We start from the raw sequence: 25415 nt of genomic DNA, 5'->3' as shown, positions 1-25415 counted from the left end.
TGTAACATCAAATTGTGACTTGTGTGCTTAAATGGGTCATCACAGATCTGAAAGTCGAAAGGAATCTTCTCCAATGATTTTAATTACTTTCCTCATATATATTTTTTCCTGATGGCATAAGTAGATTCAGGACTTTTTTTCAGCCAGAACTTGCCAGAACTCACTACTGGCACCTCTCAGGTGTGTGCCATTGCCATTCTAAGAGAGAGGTTGTGGCATTCGTACAGAGCCCCTGGTCGTCTCACGGACTGCCACCAACCAGGTCCTCCCCAGTAAATCACATAGTCTCAGTCAGGTTCTTAAGTTAACAAAGAAGAGTGTAGTTTATTGCAAACACAAATAAACTCTAACTGCATTCAAAACGTTGTTACTCTTTACCTTCTTGGTCTTATTTTATCCTGTCTCTAACTCTTCTACCTCCCCTCACACAAGAACCAACTCCACTAACTGTCTCTCTATTTCCAACTGTCTGCCAACTGCTTTCCCAACTGCCTTTTCCCAACCGCTTCTTCCCAACAAACCAACCAACTAAAACCAACCAACAACTACCCACAACCCAAACCTCGGGCTAAGCCCTTTTATAAACAGGTAGGCTCCACCTCTGGCTTTTCTATTGGTCTACCTATTAACTCTTTCTCTCCCCCTGTACATACATTTTCAAACAAACGGGCAAACGCCACATCGGTGTTCATGGTGAGTTCTTTTTCTAGAAAAATAGCACTGCTCATATTCATGATGGAATGTTGAAACTATGAATGTATTTCCCCCCCTCAAGTCCTAGAAAGAGAAGGCAAAGGTCACAGACTCTAGTCCATGAAGTAAACTGTTACCAGTGATTCCAGGACCAGGGAAAACAGAAAACAAATGGAAGCCATCTGCAACCACAGTAGCTTTATAGTCCATTGAAACCATCTCTCCAGCACTCAAAACACCTATTTTAGGGATGGGAGCCCTGTAGTCATCCACTACAACTTCCAGCATGTTCTTCGGCCATTGGCTGATGAGAGATGTAGTCTGGAGGTTTCCCCAATCCCTGGTTTACCGGTTCAAGAATTATATTTGGGGCTTTTCATCTGGTGCCCAACCTACCCCCTGCCTCCCATGAACCAGCTATTCTAATTGAGTAATAGTGAATACTTCAGTTTAGCACTGGTCATCTGGAATGTTTTCCATGACAATGTTTTGTTCCAGGTTTTTTTTGGGGGGGACCCATTACGTAAAATTCATTTGGAAGGGCTTTTCTGATGCTTTTTCTTTGTTGGAGCTGAGCAATCATAATAATATGCCCACGCCTCAGACTAATTTTCAGCCAAACAAACAAAAACTAACAACAATAGCAGCAGCAAGAAAGCAAAAACTTATTACTGATGTTCTATTCAGAGCCAGATTTGTTCTGTAAATTCTGCAACACAATAACAGATGTTGGCCGCTGATTAAACAAACAGGAGCTGAGACACAAGAAAAACACCAGTTTAACTTCAAAGGTAGCTTAGCTTGGAGCCTGACATTACATTATATATTTTTCCTTCTTCAAGAGTTAAGTGGGAACGAGATCTCTTTATTGCCAGACTATCAAGATAATTGCCAGATATCAAGATAATTTTATGCCAGGTCTCCACCTGAATAATTAAAAATATATCTAAGAAGGTTCCAATATCAGGGATTAGAAATAACTCTTCTAGGCAGAAAAGTATTTGTATACTGGCTGGAACAGATTATTATGGGACATATAAGATGGCCAAATTTATTAGTTTGACTTTAAGAAAACAGAAATTGCTTAATATTTTAGATGGGAATATGTGTTAATGATTATAACCTTGGCAGATGGTAGGGACATCGATCACAGAAGTTCCACTGACAGCCCGGGTTGCTGTACCTTCTTGTTAAACTGTTGTAGCCCTGGGGAAAGAAAGGGGTCTAACAAAACTTCGCTGAGGAGAGGATCTTTATCTGATGTAAGGCTGATGTTTAACCAGCATAGAAGAAATCTCACCAGGTGACAGTCTCTACCTTGTGTTGACCTCCCTCTAGACACAAGGCTGCATAGGTTACACATCATGGGACAGTAAAAATCTTGAAGAGGAAAGCTGCCTGCACTCATTCTACCAACTGGGTAAACCCTGGCAGCCAGAATGGAATACCATAGAGCAATTGAGCTATAATTTTGGTGTTGAAGACCTTAAGGGCAGAAGGGATATGTGAATTACCACTTATTATAAAAAACGCATTATGGCCTGCATAGACATCTTACTAGCATTCACCGCCATTGCACGGTGCGGGACCCGAGAAGCCTATGATGGAATGTAATTCCCAGATAGTTGAATTTGAATACCTGCTGCATGGGTTTACCACCAAATACCCAGCTATAGCTCTTGCGTGAATTCCCAAAAAACATTATTTTGCTTTTGTCAAAGTTCATGTTAATGAATCACTGTAACAACTCCAATTTTTCTAGAAAAAGAGGTGCTGGAACTCACCATGAATGGCAATGATAATGGCAATGGCGCCCACCTGAAAAAAGCCCTGGAATATAATATCATTATATTCCAATACAGTTTAATGTGTTTTGTATGTATGCATCTTATTGTAGTTTTTATTGCCTGTTATCTTTTATTTATGGCCTGATGGACTAGCAAGCAATAAACTGGGCTGGCTATGTCTAGGAAAGATGTCTTAGACATAGAATAAGCAGGTGTCATTTGAAAAACAGTGGAACCTTGGTTCTCGAATGTAATCCGTTCTGGAAGTCCGTTTGACTGCCAAAACATTTGAAAACCAAGGCACAGCTTCCGATTGGCGCAGGTGCCCCAGGAACAATAGCTGACAACCGCATTGGATGTTCATCTTCCAAAGAATGTCCAGAAACTGGAACAGTTACATCTGGGTTTTTGGCATTCGGGAGCTGATTTGTTCGTCAACTAAGCCGTTCGAGAACCAAGGTTCCACTGTATTTCAGAATATTTCCACAAGCTATGGTAGGACCTCATGAATTTTAGATGCAATGAAGTTACTGGTATATATGGTTGGGACAGGTATAAACCTAAGGTAAAGGTAAAGGGACCCCTGACCATTAGGTCCAGTTGTGACTGACTCTGGGGTTGCGGCGCTCATCTCGCTTTATTGGCCGAGGGAGCTGGCGTACAGCTTCCGGGTCATGTGGCCAGCATGACTAAGCTGCTTCTGGCGAACCAGAGCAGCGCACGGAAACGCCGTTTACCTTCCCGCCGGAGCGGTACCTATTTATCTACTTGCACTTTGACGTGCTTTCGAACTGCAAGGTTGGTAGGAGCAGGGACCGAGCAACGGGAGCTCACCCCGTTGCGGGGATTCGAACCGCCAACCTTCTGATCTGCAAGCCCTAGGCTCTGTGGTTTAACCCACAGCGCCACCCATGTCCAGTATAAACCTAGGTGGTTGCTAAATAAGGAAATGTCAGCCTGATAGAATTGATGCTCCATTATTGATTGCATTTATAGATCACCTCTTAGCTGTAACATCTCCACATTTTTATTTTTATTTTATTTTTAAAACCCTGAATCTGAACATATTACCCCTGAGTCCATCACAGCGCTGTGATTTTTGTCCAGGAAAGGCTTGCTGACTTGAACAACCTTTCCCAACCAGCAACAGGAGGCAGACAGAGTCCCTAACTGGCTCTGTGTTTGATGGTCAAGCTCTCCTTGCTAAAGTAAGTTCACAATTTTTTTTCTCTATCTTTGGAGAGGAAGGGTTCTGCAGAAAAACAAATCAATTTGAGTCCCAGGCAGATGGGAAGGGAGCAGATTGCTGCTGTACTAGAACAGAAGATACTAAACATGTTTGTCTGTTTACTATGACACTCCGTGGCTCAGGCACCTCTGTGGATAATAAAATAGGCAAGCATCTTCTATTGGCTTTTTAGGAGTCTGTCTCATTTTGCCCTATCTCTGGGGCTCTTTGAAGTAAATCTTCATTCACCGGCCTGGGGTATGTGGCGATCACACAGGGTCCCCGTACGTTTAACGGTCTATTGATCCCTGTGCCACCACTGTGGTCGCTTCCCCACTGCCGCCAACCAGTTACTCTCTGGTAAAACACTGAGTCCAGTCAGTTGTTAAAAGTGAACCAAAAAAACAAGTTTATTTTACAAACATTAACAGGTTTATGGTTTCTCAGATAATATTACTATCAGTATCTTAACTTTAGTTTCTTTACCTTCCTAATACCTTCTGACTGATTATCTCAACTGTTTGACTGACTCCTCTTAACAAATTCTCTCACTCTCTCACACCAGACTAGCCCAACCCACAGACTTATCTTCTCTGTCTGTTCTAACTCCAGACTGTCTTCTCAACAACTCTAACTCCCTAAAAAACCTCTGTGCTTAAAACTTATACAGTTAACTCAGTTGGTAGAGTAGGAGACTCTCAATCTCAGAGTTGTGGGTTTGAATCTCACACTGGGCAAAAGATTTCTGCATTGCAGGAGGTTATGCTAGATGACTCTTGTGGTCCCTTCCAACTCTATGATAAGGTAAAGGTAAAGGGACCCCTGACCATTAGGTCCAGTCGTGGCCGATTCTGGGGTTGCGGCGCTCATCTCGCTTTATTGGCCGAGGGAGCTGGTGTACAGCTTCCGGGTCATGTGGCCAGCACGACTAAGCCGCTTCTGGTGAGCCAGAGCAGTGCACAGAAACTCCGTTTACCTTCCCGCTGGTTTAACCTACAGCACCACCCACGTCCCTATCAACTCTATGATACTGCTTCCCAAATAGGGTGCTTCCATACACCATCATTTTAACAGCACTGTTTAATTGCTGGTCTGTTTTCAGCTGGAATAGTAATTTTATTCTTTTTCCTTTTTGTTCTTCCCTTTGGTCCATCTAAACTCATGGTACAGAATATTGGCACCTCTTTTTTTCTTTTCTTTTGCTGCACATGGCAGCCATTTTGTGCTGCCACCCACATCACTTTTATCAATACTGTAGTACTGGCACCTCATATATATATCTTTTACCAAAAAAAAGTGCTGCTTCAGCCAAGTGAGTAGTCCTAATTTCTTAAGTCCCAAATGTTGGGGGGGGGGTGTTCATTGGGACTATTAGGGGGGTGAGGGTTAAATATTCCTTTACCCACTCACTGCCCCAACATGATAGATTACATTAAGACACTTCTGTATGGAAAGGGAAAGGTTGAAGTGATAGAGTTGACTTCTTGAGAAGTGATACAGACCATAGGGAAGGGAATGTGTAGAGAACTAGTGACCTGGGGAAATTGTGCAGGTGTTCCATAACATTGGATGTTCTGAGGAGAAACAAGCTGAACAAAGAAAAAACATGAGTTGGGAGATGTTGTGTTCAAAATGTCGTGCAGGTGCCTGATAGATACATGAAATACAGATTTCAGTTGTGTGGGTGTTGGGAGATTTCAGTTCTTATCTCTTCTCTGCAGTAATGTAAACAGCTAGTGTTCCAGCTTGCCATTCCTCAAAAATGCCAAGGGGGGGGGGAGTTACAAACTCAACCCACCAGTCACTGATACTGTTCACTTTTTATCCAGCTATTTTCAAATTCTATTGACCATGAATTTGGTGCACTAGGATTTAAGATGCACCCAACCTCCTTCCCTTCAACATGGCTCTTTTTTATTTATTTTACAGTGGACTTGGTTGGGTCTGTTGTTTCATGTGTTCATTTTTCTCCCTAGGTGTCAGAGAGCAGAGATAATAGGCTGTCGTTTTATCTGTATGAAGAGGCTGAGTAATGAAGACAAATTTTGGCAGTTCTCAAATGTGTACTGAAGATCTATTTCCATACAAGATCTGTTTAGAATTTAAGCTGAATTTAAAACAATTCCTCCATAAAGCTGAAGTTTAAAATAAAATGACATGTTACTTATGTTTTAAATGCAACGATTTCCAGAGGGGTGATCATATTAGGCAGCGTTGCAGCAAAAACAATAAACTGTCTTGTGGCACTTTCAAGACTAATTTATTATGGCATCTGCTTTCATGGGCTAAAGTCCACTTCACCAGCTGCCCGAAGTATTATCCTCAGTTGCAGACATATACACATACAGTATTGGAGTGGGGGTTGTAAGCAGTAAGCAGTGAGGTCAGAAGAAAATGAATTATCACAGTTTGTACATTTTGCACTACATTTCTATTTGACCTCGCTGGTTACAACTCCTCCCTCCCATTAATATATACCTGCATTATCTGCAAATAGAAGTTAACACTTCATAGTTATTTAGCGGATGAGGTTTAGAGGCATATTTTAAACTGGTTTTAACATCATGTTTTAATTGGTTTTTTTAATTGCCTATTTTATTAGTTAAGCTCTTGCAGTTCTTCTTTAGCTTTCCTAGCAAACAAACCTGCTAAATTAGAGTGTCACAAAGCAACTATATAACTACCCCAGAAAAGCTCAAATAGAGATGACTGTCATTCCTTTTTGTGTTTATTCATATATTTTTTATGTCACACTAGTGATATCTCCCATAAACTGCACCACACCCCAAGATCTGGGAAATGATTTTCTCCTCTATTCGATGTTGTTGCTTTGTAACGAAAAGAAAATGCAATCCCACTGTAACCATCAACTGCTTTGTCTCCCCACCACCACCACCTCCCAAATTACTTCACTACTTCAACCACCCTTCCGGCCCATAGACTGGCGTGGCAAATGGCAAAGTTCTCTGGTGAGAAGAGCTACTTTCCTTAAATACTTATTGCCAGTGCCGGATTTATGTATAAGCTAAACAATCTATAGCTTAGGGCCCCACTCTCTTGGGGGCCCCCCAAAAAATGAAGGGGGAAAAACTGGATTTACATTTCCAAAATATAAGATAAAAAACAAATAAAACCTACATACAGCAACAGTGTATTGTGTTGTGTAGGCTCATATGATGTAAGTAATGGGCCCCGCCTGCTAGCCTGCTCCCTAAAATATCACTGGTTTGTTCACTTCTATCTCAATTACTTTGATAAAATACATATTTTGTTATGAGCAAATGGCTTTAGATACCTATTAGGTCCATAAATTACCATATAGCATATATTCAACACAAAAAAACAGCGACAATTTGTTGTTGACAAAGGACAGCTGGACATACAAAGGGCCCCATTACCTTCAGTAGCTTAGGGCTTCATCAGACCTAAATCCAGCCCTGCTTATTGCTATTCCCCTCCGATTCCATTTATCTCCAGAGCTCCCAGGGCTTTTAAAAACAATTCACCTGTTCTGCTTGAGTGCAGTGCAGTCTCTTGCGTAATGATTGACCTCTTTTGTGAGTGCTGCAATACCTTGACGCTCGGGCGGCAGCTCGGTGAGAATGTCTTCTGATGTCGCATCGCTCACCTCGCTCCCCCTCCCTCAGCGTTCCCAGAAGCAACTATGTGATCCTTTTACGTTCTAGCCACAACCGTTCCACCCACCCACCACAGATTACAATGCGCTAATAAGGATGGCTGTTCTCAACATGCACAAAACGTAAGCTGAAGTGCTTCACTGTCAGCAGAATGGCACGTTGCTGTTCTAACAGGATACATACCCAACAGATCTACAGCCCTTATACACCCAGCTGATCACTGCGTCTGAGAGAGGGCCTCCCACAAATGTCATCAGGAGGTCCATTCTGTATGATATAGGAATTGGGTCTTTAGCATGGTAGAATTCCTTTGGAATACCCTATTAAATGTAAAGGGGACCCCTAACCATTAGGTCCAGTCGTGGCCGACTCTTGCTTTACTGGCCGAGGAATCTGGCATACAGCTTCCAGGTCATGTGGCCAGCATGACTAAGCCGCTTCTGGCGAACCAGAGCAGCACACAGAAATGCTGTTTACCTTCCCGTCGGAGTGGTACCTATTTATCTACTTGCGTGTTTTCGAACTGCTAGGTTGGCAGGAGCAGGGACCGAGCAACGGGAGCTCACCCCGTTGCGGGGATTCAAACTGCCGACCTTCTGATCTACAAGTCCTGGGCTCAGTGGTTTAACCCACAGTGCCACTCGCATCCCTACCCTCATATTAGACAGGCACAATCTTTGCTGCCTTTTCAGCACCTATTGGAAACATTCATTTTTTTTTCAATGAGCTTTTTAAGTACAGTGGTACCTCGGGTTAAGTACTCAATTCATTCCGGAGGTCCGTTCTTAACCTGAAACTGTTCTTAACCTGAAGCACTACTTTAGCTAATGGGGCTTCCTGCTGCTGCTTCGCCGCCAGAGCACGATTTCTGTTCTCATCCTGAAGCAAAGTTCTTAACCCGAGGTACTATTCTGGGTTAGCGGAGTCTGTAACCTGAAGCGTACGTAACCTGAAGCGTATGTTATCCAAAGTACCACTGTAGAGACCTTTCTCCTATTCTGTTTCTGCATTGGATTTAAAATTCTTTTTCCATATGAAAGTGTTTCTAATTGGGGTCTTTTTTAAATTGTTTGTGTGTTCAATGGTTTCTGTTGTTGATCCTTTTATTGTGATATTGCTTTGAGATATTTTAGGAGAAGCAATTCATAAATGGAGCAAAATAATGAAATAACAGCCCCACCTTTGTGTGTTTCTGTCAAGTAACTGACACCATCATGCCATCAGGTGATGGATAGGTGGGTTGCCCCACTCACCTGTCAAAGTTGAGCCAGGATAAGATTCTGACCCACTGGGGCAAGAATTTCCAACTCCTGGTGCATTTGACTTGACTTGGCTTATTGTAATTTTATGCCACTTTTCAGTCAAATGAATCTCACAGCAGCTTACAAACAATAAATAACAATGATGTAATAAAACCTATTAGAACATCGCAAATAGAGCCTAAATCATATAAAATAATTAGCAAATCATCAATAAAACAGTCACAAAGTATAAAACATTATTAACAAATGGGGCAGCTAAAAATACATCACAATTACAGCAGAAGTCATATGATTAACAAATCAAGGTGGCTTTTATAATCTATAAAATATTAACAGCATTAATATTAAAAACATGCAAAGCCTTCTCGATTTTATGACATTTATATAACCTTCCCCTTGGCTGTACTGAGATACACTTGATTAAAAACAAAACAGAGGCATTAGCAGACCCTTTCCTTTAGTTACATAAGCCTGAGCCAGAACCCTCAAAGGTTCTATCACCCAAACCTGACTCACCCACAGATTCAAGTGCTTCCTTCTACTGGACGATCCCAAGTCTTCAGGAGATAAAAGAACAGCCAACCTGAGTCACAAGCTGGAATTTTTCTTTGGTTGGTTAGTTTCAACCAGGGATGAGGAGTATGTTGACCATCAAATGCTGTTGGACTCCCAGCCAACATCGCTCACCTCAACATCGCTCAACTGCATTATAAGGCAGTTTCCCGTATTCCTATCCATTGCCTTCCTCTTACGAGCAAAAAATCTGTACACCAAGTAGTGCACATTGACTTACTGAGAGTTTTCTATATTACTCTTCTATTGCATGCACCAAGCAGCTTCAAAGGGAAGCTGTGGAATGGAAAATTAACCAATTTGTTTGCAATTTGATTGTAAATAAAAAATTGTCCAGTAGCACCTTAAAGGTAAAGTAAAGGGACCCCTGATCATTAGGTCCAGTCGTGTACGACTCTGGGCTCTCATCTCGCTTTATTGGCTGAGAGAGCCAGCGTACAGCTTCCAGGTTATGTGGCCAGCATGACTAAGCCACTTCTGGCAAACTAAAGCAGCGCACGGAAATGCCATTTACCTTCCCGCCGGAGCGGTACCTATTTATTTACTTGCACTTTGATGTGCTTTTGAAGTACTAGGTTGGCAGGAGCAGGGGCCAAGCAACAGGAGCTCACCCCGTCGCAGGGATTCGAACCACCGACCTTCTGATCGTGTGCATGCACACTTTTTCAGATACACGGAAACAGAAGTATCTGAAGAAGTGTGCATGCACATGGAAGCATATACCCAGAACAAACTTAGGTGGTCTCTAAGGTGCTACTGGACAATTTTTTATTTACTTCGACTGTGGCTACCTACCTGAATCTACAATTTGATTGTATTTCTCATAGCTTGAACTTCCAAGTATAAGCAGTTTGCAGGCTTCAAAGGGTAAATCACCTCCTAATGAACTGTAATATGTATTCACCCATTTAGTGATCAGTTTTTTTTTTAATTATTTTCATTTGGAACTCCTATCATTTTCTTGTCTCTCAAAGTTAACTTGGCACATCTTGCAGTGTAACTTATTTCAGCTGCCACTGTCACAGACCAAGTCCATTGCCTGCATCCAGTAAAGTGTTCTGTTATCCGTAATAGCTCTTGCCACAAGGAACTTAGGGTTGTATCCAATGTAGCGCCAAGTAATTCACATAACACAAGGATTTACGCTTGCACAATAGAATCCCCCCCCCCTTCCCATCATGCCCCGTAAGTGTGTTCTGGATTATTACCAACCCTCCAGAGTTGATTTGGAGAAGGTGTGGGCTCTGAGGAGAGGGAGGGAAATCCAACTGCACAAGCATAAATTGCACTGATGGGACACGTTAATTGGATACCGCTCTTCATCTTTCTAACAGCATGTGTCTTGTTGTTATTAAGGTATTTTCACTTGGATTTGTTAGGATTCTCACTCTAAACCATGGTTTCCCAACCTTGGGTCTCCAGCTATTTTTGGACTACAACTCCCATTTTCCCTAGCTAGGAGGACCAGTGGTCAGGGATGCTGGGAACAGTAGTCCAAAAACCAGTGGAGACCCAAGTATGGGAATCCCTGCTCTACACTAAAGACTAGAACCAGTATCGAAAGAGCTACTATACTCTTCCATCATCTGTGATTTAAAAATTAACAACTCCCCTTCCTTTGAGCAGCAGGTTCCTGTGCCAAATTCCAATTTTCATTTGAAAGTCCTTGCATTTTGTCATGTCGCATGGTGAGCCCCTATTTTAAGAACTCAAGTCCAAAGGACCTATAGGCATGCAGAACTTCGTTTTGCTATTCTTTGGATCTCTCTTTGGGTTTATTTTTGGCTTATGTTAACAGGCGCTGTCCGTGGTTCTGAAGATAACATTCCATAATTCAAAAGTGGGGTATTTTCCGAGTGGGGCTTAAATAGCTTTGGCTGTCCAAGTAGCAGGCATTCAGTGCAACAAACTGGGCAGAATCAAAGCACAATCTGCACTCCAATACCGGGATACTGAACCTGGTCTCAAATGGATCAGGGAGCTGCTAAATCCACATGTGAACCTACAGAGTTCCTTCCAGGTATCTGATTCAAAGAGAGGATTGCTCATTTCCAATCAGCCCTATTGCATCTCAGCACAAATCACTTCCCTGAGCTTATCTCTTTCAACTCAGGACAGGAGTTATTCTCAGAACAGTTCTTCACACAAAAACACATAGACCGGTGGGCTCCTTTGAGGGTGAGCAAACTTTTTAAAACTCTAAACATAAACTGTTTCTGGGTGCAAGCCAGTGCGGTGTGGTGGTTAAGAGCGGTGGACTCGTAATCTGATGAACTGGGTTCGCGTCTCCACTCCTCCACCTGTAGCTGCTGGGTGACCTTGGGCTAGTCACACTTCTCTGAAGTCTCTCAGCCCCACACACCTCACAGAGTGTTTGTTGTGGGGGAGGAAGGGAAAGGAGAATGTTAGCCACATTGAGACTCCTTCGGGTACTGATAAAGCAGGATATCAAATCCAAACTCTTATTCTTCTTCCTGCAAATTTCAACTCAATACAAAAGTGCATCTCAGCAACCAGAGATTTAAACACTGGGCATTAATGGTTGGGGAACACCTCCTGCAAATTGTGCTTTTTAATCTTACCCTCTTCCCATTTAGGAGAGCTTCACGCCATATAGCACCCCCACCCGTTTTCTTATCTAGCGAAACAGATATTAAGAAATATCATATTATAAAAGCATATTTATTTGAAAAATTATATCGCTTAGGATAATTAAACCTCTAAGTGGTTTACATAAAAAGTGGTTTACCAAAACTCTTTAGGGGGAATCCTAATGGGGGGGGGGACCCTGACAACAGCCCAATGGGGCCTGAGCATGCTCAGTGGCCATGAAATTGCACTGGGGCAAGAGGACAGTGAGGGAGAAATGGAATGGAGTATTGTGGAGGAGGGCATGGTTGGTTTGATTAGCAGGAACACTGATTCAGAGCATGGCAGGTTCTACTTGCTTGTAGATAAAACATTACAAAAATGTCACAAGTCCTCAGTGTGCTCTGATCTAAAGGAAGTCAAACCCACATTGCTCTTATCACTTGGCAAGGTGGGGAGCATGTACCATTGCAAAAATTTTAAAGATGAAATATCATGGTATCACTAAAGTGGGTGCTAGTACTCTGGACTAGACTGTGCTCTCTCTCTCTCTCTCTCTCTCTCTCTCACACACACACACACACACACATATATTGCCTGCCTGGCATGACAAATAGGTCCTGTGCCTGAAATTTGGTTCCTGCTGAGTTCTGACATGAATTCGAGCAAAACATCAGTGCTGACTTGCAAACGTTTCTGATTGTGAATGCTGCAAATGCACATCGGAAGGCATTGTGCCTCTGAGGTATGCCATCGCACAATTCATCAACACAAAGCTTCAGCAAAGTTCTTACATCCCGGCTACATACACACACACACTGTGATAATCTCCCTTCTCCATCCCTCACACCTTCCCCCAAATCTGTTTGGCAGGATTGGGAGAAACCTCAAAAAGACTGCACGGTGAGTTGAGGGGGGAAATCATTCTGGCAAGCAGAAAAGCTTGCATGGATGGAACAATCACCTTAGTGTGACATTGAATTCCACCCTAGATGTATTTAAAAAGTGAATATATGGGTTGGATTCAGCTAGACAGTTGCACAACCCTCACATGGCCCAATCCTGCATTATTTCGTTTGATTGTGTCCTATTATGCTCAGGCCTCCATTATAGCATGCTGGATCCCTAGCACTCTCTCCCCTCTTTATATGGCAGCTACAGTTTCCCTCCCTCTCTCCCTAGGATAAGTCGATTGAACTGTCAGTCCAGGCCATGCTGTGTTTGTGTAGGCCTGTGCATGAATGTGGGCAGGGTCACAGTCCAAGGGTACAGTACTGTATACACTTTATATGGAAAAGGACCCAGGTTCAATCCTCATCATCTCCAGCTAGAGCTAGGAAATACTGTGTTGGAGACCAGGCTGAGGAGTACTGTTCTGATGAGGAATGGTGGGATTCTGAAGCTGCTCGGGAACAGTGGGACAGTATAGATTGGGAACAGTGGTTTGCAGAGGGGCATAGTTCAGAAGACAAAAGATAGGACAAACCAGGGGGTTGAGGTGCTTTACTCTGAGAATGGACGCTTTGTTCTTTCGCGGTGATCATCAAAATCTATTTAAATGGTAAGGGACTATTTTGTTTTGTTCTGCTTATCCATGGGCAAAGGGAGGGAGTGAGCCGCATTCCCGAAGCCTGACATACTGTTCCCTGAAACTTTGAAGTGCCGCTGCCAGTCAGAGTTGGAACTATTAAGCTAGATGGACCAATGGTTTAAGACGGCTTCCTGTGTTCCTACACTTGTACCCATATTTCACACCTATTAACTGCCTTTCTATTTTGTAATAACTGCAAACCTTTGCTTTCCATATAAATGGTAGTCTGCGTTCTGTTGCCAATTTCTTCCTCATCTTAAGTGTGCAGGGCAACTTCTCCTGCAGTGTGGGGTTATTCTAGGCCCAATATCTTATAAGACATCCTTCTGTCGCTGTCGATGGCATGCATGTGTGCTTGTGTGGCACATGTGATGAGGTTCATGTGTTAACAAGCAGTACACGGGGAGAAGGAATATGACACAATTTAACTACTTCTATCATGTATTTATATGCGGCTGGCACTGTGGGTTAAACCACAGAGCCTAGGACTTGCCGATCAGAAGGTCGGCGGTTCAAATCCCCGCGACGGGGTGAGCTCCCATTGCTCGGTCCCTGCTCCTGCCAATCTAGCAGTTCGAAAGCACGTCAAAGTGAAAGTAGATAAATAGGTACCGCTCCGGCAGGAAGGTAAACAGCGTTTCCGTGAGCTGCTCTGATTCGCCAGAAGCAGCTTAGTCATGCTGGCCACATGACCCAGAAGCTGTACGCCGGCTACCTTGGCCTATAAAGCGAGATGAGCGCCACAACCCCAGAGTCGGTCACGACTGGACCTAATGGTCAGGGGTCCCTTTACCTTTATCATGTATTTATGCTGTTTGCGCTGAATGAAGTGGGGTTTCGAAGTTTGCCCTTACAATATAATATTTTTACTCTTTGGGGACATCTAGTGGAGTGACAGATTTGTTACATTGCTACATCAGGAAGGCTTCATCCCACATACAGTGCTTTAATTCAGAAATTGATTAAAAGGCCTTGGGGAGTAGGGCTTCTATGCCAAGTGTATAGCTTTAGCGTGTCAGGCACTGTGTGTTTCTCTTGGGACTGACCATGATAAGCATACGACTAAGGAGACAGGTGTTGGCATAGCGGGTGCATTTAAGTGCAAATAATCGTGGATCGTCTAAATTTTCACCCGTGTCAATGAAGCTTCTTGGTGCTCTGCTAACTTACTTGGAATGAGCTGTTGTTTTGCGTTACACTTATGGGAGTAGTAGTCAGCTATGTTTTGCTCAGAGTAAACCTGCTGAGATTAACGAGCACGACTCATAAATTAGATTCGTTAATTTCAGTGGGTCTACCCTGCCAACCTAGCAGTTTGAAAGCACGTCAAAGTGCAAGTAGATAAATAGGTACCGCTCCGGCGGGAAGGTAAACGGCGTTTCCGTGTGCTGCTCTGGTTTGCCAGAAGCGGTTTAGTCATGCTGGCCACATGACCCGGAAGCTGTACGCTGGCTCCCTCTGCCAGTAAAGCGAGATGAGCACCGCAACCCCAGAGTCGGCCACAACTGGACCTAATGGTCTGGGGACCCTTTACCTTTACCCTGAGCAAAAACTCTGTTGAATACCACCCATAGTGTTGGAGATGATAAAAGGCACCTCTGGTCTGCTCAGTCCACCAACTCATCGCAAATCCTTAGTTCAACCTACACAACTGAGACCACATATGCCAAGTATAGGTACATTACCAAAATATATTTTTCAAGTTACATTCCCATTTCAAAGAGGCTCAAGAGGAGGAAGCATAGCTCCCTGACACAGCACAAAAGAAGGGTCAACCCCCTACCATCTCCAGTTAAATGTTTAGTTGGCGTTGGTGGTTATTTCAGTTTGGGTATAACTATAAACTGTATATTATAGTTATTGTTGTTGTTGTTGGTGGTGGTGGTGGTTTCCATTGATTAATTGGTTTGTTTGTTTGTTTGTTGCTTGTATAGGATATTTTGGTTTTTAACATTAGATGTTTTGTTGTGTTTTTATATATGTTGTAAGCCTCCCAGATGGGCGGAATATAAATTAAAAATTATTATTATTATTATTATTACAGTGGTACCTCTGGTTACGAACTTAAATTTGTTCCGGAGGTCCATTCTTAACCTGAAACTGTTCTTAACCTGAGGTACCACTTTAGCTAATGGGGCCACCCACTGCTGCCGCCGCGCGATTTCTGTTCTCATCCTGAAGCAAAATTCTTAACCTGAAGCACTATTTCTGGGTTAGTGGAGTCTGTAACCTGAGGCGTATGTAACCTGAAGCGTATGTAACCCGAGGTACCACTGTATTTAGTAGCAGGCGGGGGGGGGGGAGACCTCCCTCTCCCTCCCTCCCTCTCCTTGCATCACAGCCCTGATCCAAACTGAATTCTCCACACAGCTATATTTAGCCAAAATACCCCTAGAGACTGTGACTCTTGAAAGAACAAAGGCTACCTCTGTATTATAATATGCATGCAAGTGTGTGTGTTTTCCAGATTCACTATTATGTCCTAAATAAAAGAGTTGTATACCTGTGCAAAAATCTCTCTTGCCTGTTTTAGCCCTGAGAGCCTCTTCCTCCTCCTCTCCCATTATTTCCCAGCTTTCCCCCTCATCTACCTCTGCGCTGTGATCTCCCTCAAACTCCTGTTGTAATTCTGAACAGTCTTCTTCTTTTCTGGAAGGGTCGGGCTGGGGAGGCAGTCTCCACCACTCCTCCTCTGCAGTGTCTCTGACATTTACTCAGCAAAAGGAAAAGAAAAAACCTATCCTCTTATCTCCTCTATTATTGTTACTGACCACTTGCCATGGGGAAAAGGCTGTAACTCACTGGTAGAGAACATGCTTTGAATCCAAAGATCCCAGCTTCAACCTCTGGCATCTCTAGGTAGGACTGGGAGAAAATCTTGAAACCCTGGAGACCGACTGCCAGTCAGTAAATACAGTACTGCGCGAGATGGACCAATAGTACAAAGCAGCTTCCTATTTTACAATGTGTGACGGACACAGTTTTGGCTTTATGTACTATCTCTGGCATGTATACCCTGCATAAGTTTAGAGTCGCCTGTAAATACGTACTCTGTATACCTGAAGGAGCATCTCCACCCCCCTCGTTCTGCCAGGACACTGAGGTCCAGTGCTGAGGGCCTTCTGGCGGTTCCCTCGCTGCGAGAAGTGAGGTTACAGGGAACCAGACAGAGGGCCTTCTCGGTAGTGGTGACTGCCCTGTGGAACGCCCTCCCAGCAGATGTCAAGGCAATAAACAACTATTTTACTTTTAAAAGACAACTGAAGGCGGCCCTGTTTAGGGAAGTTTTTAATGTCTGACGCTGTATTGTTTTTAATATTCGGTTGGAAGCCTCCCAGAGTGGCTGGGGAAATCCAGCCAAACGGGCAGGGTATTAATAATAATAATAATAATAATAATAATAATAATAATAATAATAATAATAATAATAATTACTACTCTTCTTGATGGTAATGTTGCACCATTCTTTGGTGTGTGTGTTTTTTTAAACTGTTGATGGGCCCATATTTATAATTTTTCTTTGACCATTTTAAATTTATTTCGTCTCTACTTGGATCTTTCATATTAGCATGTTAGCTTATGCACTTGATCCCAGTTAGCAACAGAGTCGAATACCATGGCAGCATCAGTCTCGAGGCACATTCAGTAAAGCCCCAGAGCTCAGACTGGGCCAAGCTGCTTTTGCCAAGCATGAGGCTTTCTTACTAAGCAGCAGACTAATATTTATTGTGCATGCAATATGCAACAGTAATAGATAATTTGAGGAAACCATGGAAGGGAAGTCAGTCACTAATGTAATGTATATTGGAAAATGTTGGTCTAATTGTATTTTATTTTTGGATAAATAATAATAATAATTGTGCATTCTGAGCAGCAGCAAGCTATAAATCGAGCCAAGAATCCCCGCCAACAGTAATATTGGAGAAATGGGAGGGGGGGACGACAGGTTTTTTCCAAAATGCTAGTCAAAAGAGCAAAACTGAAAATCTCTTGAAACTGGCAAGTTCCATTGAACCATGACATGAGTTCTATTATAACTCAAAACATTTAGTCAACTAAACATTTACTCAACTATTTGATGAAGACAGCATGCGAGAAATCGGTTTTCTGTCAATAAAGATGGTAATTTAACATTACTATGTTGAAGTTCTTTTGCTGAATACTGTTAGGAGCTCTTTTGTCTATTTGTAAGCTAAATGGAGACAGTCTTACTACTTAGATCCCTAGTTGAGAGCAGAATACAAATGAAAATCAATGAATCCAACTCTAGAAATCTTAGAAGAGGAAGTTAAGGAGTGATATTAAAAACAACAAACACTGGGATTAGATGGATTTATTTTAAAAAAAATTAAATTGTAAAGATGAAGCTAAGGAAAGTTGGAGATATCCCCCGGATGCAGAGAAAAACTGGAATAGCAGCTATTCCTAAACCTAGAACAGGATGCATGTACAGTGGTCTTCAGGTTACATACGCTTCAGGTTACAGACTCCGCTAACCCAGAAATAGTACCTCAGGTTAAGAACTTTGCTTCAGGATGAGAACAGAAATCGTGCGGCGGCGGCGCAATGGCAGCAGGAGGCCCCATTAGCTAAAGTGGTACCCCAGGTTAAGAACAGTTTCAGGTTAAGAACAGACATCCAGAACGAATTGAGTACTTAACCCGAGGTATCACTGTATCTGGAATCTTACAGGCCCATCGTTCTACTAAACAAAGATGCTAATTTATTCAAACATCCTTGCCAAAAGCATTAAGTGTTATATTAAGAACTAAAAAGGTTTGTTCACAGTGGACAGAGGGTTCAGTATATACAATATATCCACAGAACTTGCCTCTGAACAATGGCCTCCCTGGAGGAAAACTGCCATGGCATTTATCCGAGGCACTTTGTCTATACTGTACTTCAAACTGTGTATAATCTGTTCCTTACATCCTTACTGCTCACAGGAAACTCTCTGCAAGCAATTTAGCAACTCCTGTCTATCTCACTTTTAATACCAACAGAAAACTGCTTTTTCAAGATTCGGAAAAGTATGGTTCAAAGAGTGGGGAACTCCATTCTCATGAACTCAAAAATAAGGGGTTGTGTAACCTACTTGGTCCTACCTGTTCCAAGCAAGACATTTGTGCTTCTGACAAATTTTCAGCACTGGGTAATGAATAGATCGCATATAGCAACAACAAGTTTTCACATTATATAACACTCTGCTTGGTATTTCAGGCAGACGGCACAGAAAAGGTTAAAATCTGCAAGGCAAGAGGATCTGTAGGAACCTTTTGTCTGCAGGGGGGAAAGCTGATCCAGCATCTGGAGACAACAGCAGCCTTTCAACATGGGTTAGAGAATGCTCATTGATATCTGTCCAAAAGCTGACATTTGTCCTCACTGCAACTGCACAGCGTTGTTAAAATCCTACATCCCAGTGTTGGAGGGCTTGTGGGAAAAGAAATACAATACAGAGGCCAGTGTTGAGAGAAAATATTTAGTGCTTCTACCTGAACCTTAATGCTCTCTTCAGAGACCCTGCTCTGAGGGTCCTCACCAAAAGAAATGAGGTGGAGGACCACCTTTTTGTGGTGGCACCCCAGTTATAGAATAGCCTTTCCAGAGAAGTTTACCGGGCACTATCTTTATGGTCCTTTAAGGTCCATAAATAGCAACATCCTAGAGGTCCCAGGCCCTAAGGAAGTTAGATTAGCCTCAACCAGAGCCAGGGCTTTTTCAACACTGGCTCTGGCCTGGTGGAACGCTCTGTCTCATGAGACCAGGGCCCTGCAGGATCTGATTTCTTTCTGCAGGGCCTGTAAGACAGAGTTGTTCCGTCTGGCCTTTGGCTTGGAGTCAGTTTGATTCCCCCCCCCTTTCTTTTTTCCTTTCTCCACCTGTGACGAGGCTGCATTTTAATTTTAATGTCGTATTTTAATCTTTTTTTTAAGTTGTATTCATTCAATTTGTTTTTATTATTGTTAGCTGCCCTGAGCCCGGCCTTGGCTGGGGAGGGCGGGGTATAAATAAAATTTATCATTATTATGTCTCCCACCCTGCCAAAATCTGTTTTCCAGGTGGGGCTATACCAGGGTTTCCCCAACCTGGGTCTCCAGCTGTTTTTGGATTACAATTCCATTATCCCTGACCACCGGTCTTGCTAGCTAGGGATGATAGGAGTTGTAGTCCAACAACAGTTGGAATTGGGAAACCCTGGGCTATACGAATAGACAGAGACCAAATCTAAATAAGGCAAAAGCGTCCAGGGGGGTGATCTTTACATTGGTACCTCGGGTTACATACGCTTCAGGTTACAGACTCCGCTAACCCAGAAATAGTACCTCGGGTTAAGAACTTTGCTTCAGGATGAGAACAGAAATCGTGCTCCGGCGGCGTGGCGGCAGCGGGAGGCCCCATTAGCTAAAGTGGTGCTTCAGGTTAAAAACAGTTTCAGGTTAAGAACGGACCTTCAGAACGAATTAAGTACTTAACCTGAGGTACCACTGTATTTCAGTGCTGCAGCAGGATCCCTTGCCCGACAAGTAAGGAGGGGGGCAAGAGATGCACATGGCATAGAACAAAGAACCCTTATGCGTCTTCTCAAATGAAGAACTTTAGGCTATTTGGTGACATTTTGTTGTGGCCTGCACACACTGCTCACGGCCACTTATCAACAGCTACATTCCTACCCTATCAGGCTGCTTTTGAAGTAGACTTTGCTCCACAGTGGGGGCTCCTCTTGCTTATCTTCAACCTCCCTCCTCATCTGTCTCACAACTATCAGGTTGCATAAACATTAGGCATTCGATTGTCCGCCCTTGGCCTTGCTCAAATGCAAGCATTGTTCAGACAGCTGCGTTGTTCCAAATTAGTTCTTCACAGGTGCCGGGTTAATATCTTTTTATTCACATGAGCCTTTTAACTAAAACTTACGCCAGGTATCCCCAAACTCAGCCCACCAGATGTTTTTGGGACTACAGTTCCCATCATCCCCAACCACTGGTCCTGTTAGCTAGGGATGATGGGAGTTGTAGTCCCAAAACATCTGGAGGGCTGAGTTTGGGGGTGCCTGACTTATGCATGTCAATCTGGGTCTCTCAGTTTTAAATTGGGGTTTGTTTGCTTAAAAAAAATAACATAGTTCGATATTAATGGCACCTTCAATATAAAAATTTAAAAATAATGCTTGTTGCTGCAGGACATTCATGTTTGCTGGAGTTCTTCAGTCATTGGGACATTGGTTAGAAATATGCAAACTAAAAGGGGAAATTACATGATCTATTACACTAATGGGGCACAGTAGTCTGGTTGGCTCAGCAGTGCCATGGGCGGGAAAAGGACCAGGTAGGAATGAAGTGGTTCTGAACTCTTCTCTGCGAGCCTGCATATTTGCTTAGCTCCATAAGCCATAGTTTCACTTACTCATGAATCACAACCCAGACTAGCATCTGCCTGGCTTGTTATTTGCAGCTGACATGGATGGCACAATTTTATAAAATATTATGGAGTTTACTTGCAAGGGACAATGGTTCAAAAGTTCCTGATAACTGGAATAATAATTCCCCATATATAATGAACTGGTATTTCATACTTTGGAATGTTGCTTGCATGGCAAGACACTCTTTGGTTAAAAATGGTAGCAAGGTTTGTTGTTTTTACTTTTTTGCAGTTTGCAATTACACATATGGTGACAGCGTCAATTTGATTTCTTGCAACTACTACAGCTATATCATAATAAACATAGCAAATATACACGATTTCTACTCAAGATGCCATTGTTTATATAAATATCAGGTGGCAAAGTGTTGTTTTTAAATGCAACAGAATTTGGTAAGAAGTCTGAGGATGACTACATGTGGCTCACTAGCTCTTCCTAGACTGTGGGGCTAATAAGCATCTTCTACGTTGAAGAATTATTATGTTCAGCTGCTCAGTTTTCCTCCTGCCAAAGTGTTCTGAAATAGCAACAAATTAGACCCCTGTCTTTGAAGCTTCAAGTTTCTGCCTGGAATGAAATTAAAAGGGAAGAACGAAGATTCAGACCTAAAGCATTTGTAATCTTGCTAGGAGTCTCTCTCCACTCCTGTGGAGAGCCAGTGTGGTGTAGTGGTTAAGAGTGGTAGTCTCGTAATCTGGGAAACCGGGTTCGTGTCTCCGCTCCTCCACATGCAGCTGCTGGGTGACCTTGGGCCAGTCACACTTCTGTGAAGTCTCTCAGCCCCACTCACCTCACAGAGTGTTTGTTGTGGGGGAGGAAGGGAAAGGAGAATGGTAGCCACTTTGAGACTCCTGAAGGGGAGTGAAAGGCGGGATATCAAATCCAAACTCTTCTTCTTCTTCTGTTAGACCTAGGTTGTTTATAAAGCCTCAGATGCCATCTTGCCCACACTTCCTTGGGAGTTACCATCACAAAACCCAGTGGGACTTACTTCTAAGCAGGGGGAAGGTTCTGGATTTACAGGAGCCATCCCAGTTTCTGATTTGATCCCAGAATGTCCCACTTTTCCTTAGGACGTCCCTATTTTGATTGGAGAAATGTTGGAGGGTATGGAGTTATTCGAGCCCTGAGCTATCTGAAGGCAGCCCTGTATAATAGGGAAATTAAAAAAAAAAAAAGTTTAATGATGTTTTTATATATGTCGGAAGCTGCCCAGAATGGCTGGGGCAACCAAGTCAGATGGGTGGGGTATAAATATAATAAGTAATAATAATAATAATAATAATAATAATAATAATAATAATAATAATAATTTCATCAGAGAAATGTTGGAGGGTATGTACATTTAAAGCACACAACTTCCCTCAAAGGAAACATGGCAACTACAATTCCCAGAATCCTTCAACTACGGTTCCCAGGATCCTTCCTTTTGCGAGGAGAGGCATGTGCATTGAACGTGCTTTGAATGTACGGTGTGTCTCTGTGTTCAAAGAATCGTAGAGTTGGAAGGGACCCAAGGGTCATCTAGTCCAGCCCCCTGCAATGCAGGAATCACGACTAAAGCATACGTGACAGAGGGCCATCCAACCTCTGCTTAAAAACCTCCAAGGAAGGGGAGTCCACAACCTCCTAAGGAGGACTGTTCCACTGTCAAATAACTCTTACTGTCAGAAAGTTTTTCCATACATTTTGTCAGAATCTCCTTTCTTATAACTTGAAGCCATTGGTTCACATTCTACCCTCCAGAGTAGAAGAAAACAAGCTTGCTCCATCTTCCATGTGACAGCCCTTGAGGTATTTGAAGATGGCTATCCTATCTCCTCTCAGTCTCCTCTTTTCCAGACGAAACGTAGCCAGCTCCTTCAAGGGCTCCTCGTAAGGCTTGGTTTCCAGACCAACTGATCATCTTAGCTGCCTTCCTTTGCACACATTCCAGCTTGTCAACGCCCTTCTTAAACTGTGGTGCCTAGAACTGGACACAGTATTCCAGGTGTGGTCTGACTGAGGCAGAATTAATTATTATTATTATTATTATTATTATTATTATTATTATTATTATTATTAATACCCCGCCCATCTGGCTGGGTTTTCCCAGCCACTCTGGGCGGCTTCCAGCAGAATATTAAAATACAATGATTCATACAATATTAAAAGCATCCCTTAAACAGGGCTGCCTTCAGATGCCTTCTAAAAGCCCGATAGTTGCTTATTTATTCGACATCTGATGGGAGGGCAGATGTGATACCATGACTTCCCTTCATCTGGACACTATACTTCTATTAGAGCTGCCATATTTCTAAGAGCCAAAAACATTTGTCGACTTCCACTTTTAACTATGGAGCGCTATGACGGCTCTCATTTCTAAGATCAATGAAGAAGAAGAAAAGGACTTGTCCTGGAAAAAGAGGACATAGAGTGGTACCTCGGGGTAAGAACTTAATTCGTTCCGGAGGTCCGTTCTTAACCTGAAACTGTTCTTAACCTTTAGCTAATGGGGCCTCCTGCTGCCATTGCGCCGCCGCCGCACGATTTCTATTCTCATCCTGAAGCAAAGTTCTTAACCCGAGGTACTATTTCTGGGTTAGCGGAGTTTGTAACCTGAAGCGTCTGTAACCTGAAGTACCACTGTATATGGCCACCGTGTTGATGCAGCCTAGAATAGCATTAGCTCTTTTTTGCTGCTGCATCACCACACTGCTGCATCACCACACTGTTGATTCATGTTAATCTGGTGGTCCTGGTGTTGCGCGTGCTCTTCCTATGGGTGGCCTGGCTTCTCCACCCGATCCATCTCCCCGCTGCCCTAGGGTCGCCACCAGCATTGGGTAGGCTCTTTAGAGTATAATCCGGGGTGGGTGTGTGAGAAGAAAACGCCACCGAATGCATTGCTTGGCAACGCGTCTGGGATCTGTCGCATTCCGACCCGAGGACTCGGCGGGAGAATGTTTCTTTTCTGTCGTTACGTCTAAAGCGGCGCCTGCAGAACGGCGCCTTTTATTTCCATTTCTTCCCTTCCCTCCGAGCGGGGAGGAGGAGAGGAATTCGCTGGGCTTGGAAACTTGCTCCTACCAGCAGACGACGCTCCTTCCTCTCTGCTTTCCGTCCAAGCCGGCGGAAGGCAGCTCGCCTCCCTCTCGCACGGCAGAGCCAGGTAAGCTGCCCTGGGAAGGAGGCTGCGGGGGCAAAGGCGCGCGACGGCAGCTGCGCGCCATGCGCGCCGGCCGCCGCCTCCTTCTCCGCCTTCTCCTCCCCCTCCTCTCAGCCCCCTTGACGAAGCGGGCCTGAGGTGGAGGAAGCGGGGCAGCCGCCGCCGCCGCTGCGTCTCGCCGGCTTGGCTGTTTTGGGGAGCGGCGGCTGCTTCTAGGCGAGGCTGCGGCTTCTCTCAGGTACAGGCTCGGCGGCGGGGAGGAAGGCGCCGTGTGGGGCTGCGCGGTGGCGGGAACGGAGCGAGAAAAGACGCGGGGAAAGGGGAGGCCAAAACTAGGGTGGAAGAAGAGATATTCAGGGGAAGGAAAGGAGGCGGCGGGTTGGTTTGTTTATTTGCCCCCCCTTTTTTTTGGAGAGGGCGAGCAGCACCCCCAGGCCCAGGCCCCTCTCCTTCCCACGTTCCTTTGCTGGAGAAGCCCCTGGGGGGCTGCAAGCCGACGGCCCCCTCTCTGGGAGAGTTGCCAAGGCCACGGGGCTGTCTTGGGCATGTCGGCGCACGCGGCTCCTCTCCCAGCCCAGACAGGCTTGGCTGCTGTCGCTGCAGGTGTATATGGAGCTGGAGCTGTCAATAATTGAGGAGCAACCCTCACGACGGCGTCGGGTTTCTCCGCTTCTCGGCGCGGAACGCAGCGCGTCTTGGCTGCTACGCGGGCTGGGAGGGAAGGAGTTTGGTTTTTGTAAGCTTGTCCGAAAGCATGCCTTTCGCTTGCGTGCGTTTATGCGCTTTCCCATCCCTGCCCCTTCCAGAATCGATGCTTTTGCACAACCTCATTATGCTGCCCATAGGAGCCAACTCCTATAAAATATTTGACGGGGGGGGGGCAAACCACCCCCTCCCCAAGTTGATGGGCATTGCAATTCAAATGGAGTGTGATCGATTATGCTGGGCAGGGTTACCGCCCCCCCCCCACTTACAGTGGTACCTCGGGTTAAGTACTTAATTCGTTCTGGAGGTCTGTTCTTAACCTGAAACTGTTCTTAACCTGAAGCACCACTTTAGCTAATGGGGCCTCCTGCTGCCGCCACGCCGTCGCTGCGGGATTTCTGTTCTCATCCTGAAGCAAAGTTCTTAACCCGAGGTAGTATTTCTGGATTAGCGGAGTCTGTAACCTGAAGCGTATGTAACCTGAGGTACCACTGTATTTTGTTCAAGTTGGCACCCCGGATGCTGCATATGAATTAGGCATCAAGTGGACATCGCTGCAGTTTTGCAGATAATGAGATATGCACGCAGGGTGGGGAGGGAGAAGAAGAGCAATAGCAAGCCAGGTCCAAGGGATGAGGCTTTAGTAACACCTACTGCTTAAATTAGAAATATCCATTCGGGTGGCATGAGAGGGCAGTGTGCCTCCTCACGTTTGGAATGCAGACTGTGGTGCTTTATGAACAAATCCCAAGGCTGTTCTTCTAGAGCCACAGCCAGA

The 25415-nt window shown here is 44.0% G+C and overlaps 2 protein-coding genes and 1 long non-coding RNA gene across 10 annotated transcripts in view; 2 read left to right on the top strand and 1 right to left on the bottom strand.

Moving 5' to 3' along the window:
- LOC310700384 (ABC-type organic anion transporter ABCA8-like) overlaps nt 1-25415 on the bottom strand; it is a 317713-nt gene that overhangs the window by 116365 nt on the left and 175933 nt on the right. The gene's annotated exons all lie outside the window — the stretch shown is intronic.
- On the top strand, nt 532-5954 carry LOC310699185. Of its 2 annotated transcripts, none has more exons than XR_014521980.1 (3): nt 532-588; nt 3588-3688; nt 5685-5954. It is a non-coding gene; the product is annotated as an uncharacterized lncRNA (long non-coding RNA). The 2 variants fall into 2 exon arrangements; XR_014521981.1 differs by lacking the exon at nt 532-588 and adding an exon at nt 782-1484.
- Nucleotides 23523-25415, top strand: part of LOC310700382 (cholesterol transporter ABCA5-like) — a 53609-nt gene continuing 51716 nt past the window's right edge. For 2 of the 7 annotated variants that reach the window (XM_083489814.1, XM_083489810.1), the window contains exon 1: nt 23928-24170. The gene's annotated coding sequence lies outside the window, so the exon portion shown is untranslated. Of the gene's footprint in view, nt 24171-25415 lie in introns of all 7 variants that reach the window. The other 5 variants (XM_083489811.1, XM_083489809.1, XM_083489815.1 and 2 more) reach the window with 5 other exon arrangements.

The sequence above is a fragment of the Podarcis liolepis genome (assembly GCF_965112155.1).
Source record: "Podarcis liolepis genome assembly, chromosome: 2".
Lineage (NCBI taxonomy): Eukaryota > Metazoa > Chordata > Lepidosauria > Squamata > Lacertidae > Podarcis > Podarcis liolepis.
Note: the sequence above shows the minus strand (reverse complement) of the source record. Positions and strands in the feature narration are given on the sequence as shown.